This window comes from Elephantulus edwardii, unplaced genomic scaffold, assembly GCF_000299155.1.
Source record: "Elephantulus edwardii isolate Elephantulus edwardi_28Jun2011 unplaced genomic scaffold, EleEdw1.0 scaffold00026, whole genome shotgun sequence".
In the NCBI taxonomy this organism is placed as follows: Eukaryota; Metazoa; Chordata; class Mammalia; order Macroscelidea; family Macroscelididae; genus Elephantulus; species Elephantulus edwardii.
Window position 1 is genome coordinate 5,022,125 of NW_006399776.1, and position 4,280 is coordinate 5,026,404.

The following is a 4,280-nucleotide window of genomic DNA, read 5'->3' on the forward strand; positions in this document are numbered from 1 at the left end:
CATATAGGTATGTGTGTGTGTGTGTGTGTGTGTGTGTGTGTAGCCAAATTTTGTCTGTCTTGAGATGTATCAGGAATGTTTTTTGAGGGGCAGGGCAGCAGGCTGATGTTTCAGGTTTGCACATTCAAGGAAACTTCTCAGGCATTATGATCCCCAACCCCGCCAGGCCTCCATCTGAGAGGTCAGGCAGGAGGGATGTCTGGGATCTGGTGGTGGTCTCCTAAAACAAATGGAAGTCACACATTCATTTTTCTTGATATCCTCTTGTAGCATGAAGTCATTTGTCATGGAAAGCCGATTGGAAAGGATACCACTAGGGTACTATGGAGGTGGTGGTCCAGCAAGGACTTGACCTTCCTGGGAGGAGCAGAGTTCCTTGAGTCCGTGTCCAGTCCACCTGTAATCCCACCTTACTCCACACAAGGTGGTCAACAGCCACACCCCAACTTCCTAAGTGCCCCCACCCAGACCCGGAATGTTTATGTGGGGTTGGGGGTGGAGGAGGGCAGAAGTGGGTAAACTCTACAACTATCTAAATAGTCTCTTTGATACCACAGTAGGAAATCTAAGGTTCTTGAAGCTCCATTGTCTGATAGAACAAACTCTGCAATCCTGAATTTAGGGAGAGAAAACATAAACTTCATCCTACTCCTCCCAAAGTCAGTTTTCAAGTTGTTAGCCTGCTAATGAGGCCCTCGTGAGCCTGCTAAAGAAATGCGGTACTGCTGAGACAGAAACTCTTCCCCCAGTGACATGCAGATGGCCAGCCCGCCCCCACCTCCTGGTCCAGTCCATGGTCATCTCGGGGTGGGGGGTGGGGTTTCTCTTAAGACTCCACTCACCACACTCCTGGGCACCCTGGGAGGCCCACTTCATTGAGGAGAGTCATTCTTCGGGTGGACTTTTATTTCTCTAGAGCGAAACTGGTTCACTTGGTAACACTTGTCAGCATGCACCATTCGTGTCCTTGGGTTTGGATCGGCAGTTCCTCCACATGTTATTGAATGGTGGAACTCTTATGTATCATGGCACTGGGTCACAGAATGCCTCCGACTCTCCCACAGGCCTTCCCTGTGATTCTCTGGGTCTCCTAGGATAGGCCCTGCTTCACCTGCATCAGCAATGTAGTGCTGGAGTCTAGTGCCCAGGACAGTGTTTAAACACCTGAGTCACAGGCTAAGCAGGTACCACCCACACCTGCCCACTTGGCATCTTCCCACCATTTCTATACACCCAGAAGAGTATACTGAACAAAGTTTCTTGAAGTTAAAGCATTTCACTGTTTATTACTTCCACAGAATGTGGCAGAAAAATAACATTTTTAGGACAGAAAACCACTGAGTGTATCCAGATAAACACAGGCCTAACTTAAGAGTGTACCGGGTTCCATGTCATTTAACCAATGCAGTTAATACACTATGCTTTTCTCCTCATTTTTGTAATCTTACTGAGAAATGTCAAATGAACACAAAAGAGTCTACTGATCAATAAACTTGTGACAACCTTTCTCCCATGGACTCCTGGTTTTAATGAATATGTGAAAGGCAAAGCATAGATCTGCTTTCTAAATGATGCTGAGGCATTAGGGAGAGAGTGTGACTCCTTCCCACCTTCCTTGCCACCCCACACTCTTCCCTGCATCCTCTCTGGGAAGGATTCACTCCTCAAATGAGGCTACTTTGGAAGGAAAGCCTTTCCATTCTGCTGAGCAAAGCAGGCACACGCATGGTAGCAGCTGTGTCAGGAAATAGAGGCTCAAATCCCACTAAGAGTGATTTGAAACCAAGACTGGAGGGAATGGGGAAGGCAGATCTTTGGAGGCTGGGAGCAAAGGCTGTCAACATGGACTCTTTGTCAGTCCCTGCCTCCCACATGACTGAGCTCCTGCCTGGCCACAGTTCACAGCTGTCTTTTTCCAGCAATCAGGGCTTAAAGCCTGAAGTTGGAGTGGTGCTGGGTATGAAACCCCCTACTGGCTATCCTGTGCACAGCAACTTGCCACACAACATTTGAACTGCTGGATCAAACTTCACCTGAAATCCTTATCCTATTGTATTTTTCATTTAAATGTGCCAATGAATTCCCTTAACATTGTTCAAGCCAGTACAAATTGAGATTTATGCAACTTGCAACACAAATAATCCAAAATTATATGCTGACCAATTCACAGGGGCTACACCCAACATAACAAAGGATGAACTGGTCCTGTGCAGGTGTTTAAGCTGCAGTTGAGCTGGCGAGGAGAATAGCAATCCCTCAGATCCACTCAACATCCAAAAGCAGTAGCCTTTGTGTACAGTGTCTGCAGGTCTGGCTGAGCACTCTGCCCTGTCCTCCAGTGCTCACAACCCATGAGATGCCTCGGGAGATGAGGCATCAGAGAAGGAGGCACAAGAACAATCACCCTGGGGTAGAGGAGTGGAGTAACGGGACTTCCTAGTAAGCAGAACTATAAAAGAGTGTGGGCAGTGCTTCATTCTGTTTTAACAGGTTCACTGTAAGTTGGAGCTGACTCAATGGCACCTAATAGAAATGGGACAAGAAGGTTCTGGTCCTGGTTAGAAAATAGAGTGAAAATAGGAAGTAACCTGGTGTGAGTGGGGAGAGGCCTGGCTGGGAAGCTGAAGGCTTTGGAACAGGGTCTGAGGCAAAGGGGAGGCTTTTGTGGTGTGAGCTTGCAGAGGGTAAATCAGGGGATCATGTGTAAGCTGGTGTGAAGGTAGGATAATCAGAGGGCCGATGGTGAGAACTTGCACGCAGTAGGAACAGAAGGGGTGGAGAGTGGTCAAGGAGCCGTGGAAGGCTCAGAAATGAGCAGCCTTTCGTGACTGACTGGACCTGGGGCTGCCAACGAGGAAGAAGTCAGGGGTCATCTTATGAATCCAGAAGTCAGACAGTGACAGGAAGGATATCACAGGGGCAGAGGACAGAGGGAAACTTTCGTCTCGGACAAATGGGAGTGGTTCCCATCCCAAAAGCATGAAGCCTCTCACTATCGCCCTCACCCCCCACCACAGCCCAGCCACATGGCTGCCCTGACCACAGATCTTGGTAGATGAGGTGCCCACCTGAGATGACAGTCTCCTGCAGTCTCCAGGGCTGCTGGGCAGATGCACTCACAGGTAGTTCCATGAAACCACCAGTCAGGATAATTTCTCCTCTGTTATCAAGTCCAAGGCTGCTCAGGAAGGAAGTGAGACACATCTTCCCCCCTGAACCCCAGCCTCAGTCCCCATCCATGTGTAGTCAGCCCTCAAATGCACTGCCATGAGCCCCCAAAAGTTCACACCAACTCTGGTCTTGGAGAATACGGCTGTTTCCACAGCTTTCCTATATGAGTTAATGTCCTGGGGGAGACGCCTGGATTTAAGGAGTACCCCACTTCAACCCCATGTCAGATGAGCGAGCACTCTGTCAGGGCCTGGACAGCCTGGCGTAGCTCAGCTCCAGACTTTTCTTGGTCTCCCTGGACGTGATGGAAAAGGCGATGGATGGCCCAGTATGCTGCCCCTACCCTATGGCTGTGGGTACCCACAGAGGCCCCCCTTGGAAACTGAAGGGCATCCCAGGCTGGGAAATGAGACCAGACACTTGACCAGCCTCTCCTTTGGGATCTTTCACCCAGACTGAAGTGACTCCTTGGTGCCCCCAACCCAGAAGCAGCAAGGTGGGGCTTCCACAAGCCCAGGTGAGTCATCTCATGGGACTCAGTGTCCAGGACCCCCAACTGGGAACAAGGTGGAGGATGATGAAGGGGCTCCCCCAGCAATGGCCTGGAGCATTCTTCAGCCACCCCCTCCCAGTCTGCTCCACACCCTGCCACAGGTGGGAGGACAATGCCCGCTGTGTGTGCAAGAGGCACGCTGACTCAAGGGGAGGGCCAAGCAGCCAGCTCAGCCCGCCTCTCCTGATGTCCCTCTCCTCCCTGCACGACCCCTGATCACCAGCCATCTGCATCTGCCCAGCGGGCCTCCTCTCAGGGTCCAGATTCACCAAGGTGAGCAGTCTCCTCTTTTCCTTCCCTCTGCCCTGTTAATCCAAGGGGCAGCAGCCAAGCGCTGCCGTCCAATGGTGATGTCTAGCAGCAAGGGGCTCTGAGAACAATCTGGAAGATTCCTGTGACCTTCAAACCAAGAGCACCAGAGTCTTACCTGGCTAGGCTCCAAGCCACAAGGGTAGGGGGACGACAATCTGACAGGAAGGGGTCCTCATGCTCCTTACAGAGACACAACTTTCCCAGGGAACCAACCATCAGTACCCACATTCCCCAGTCTCCACCT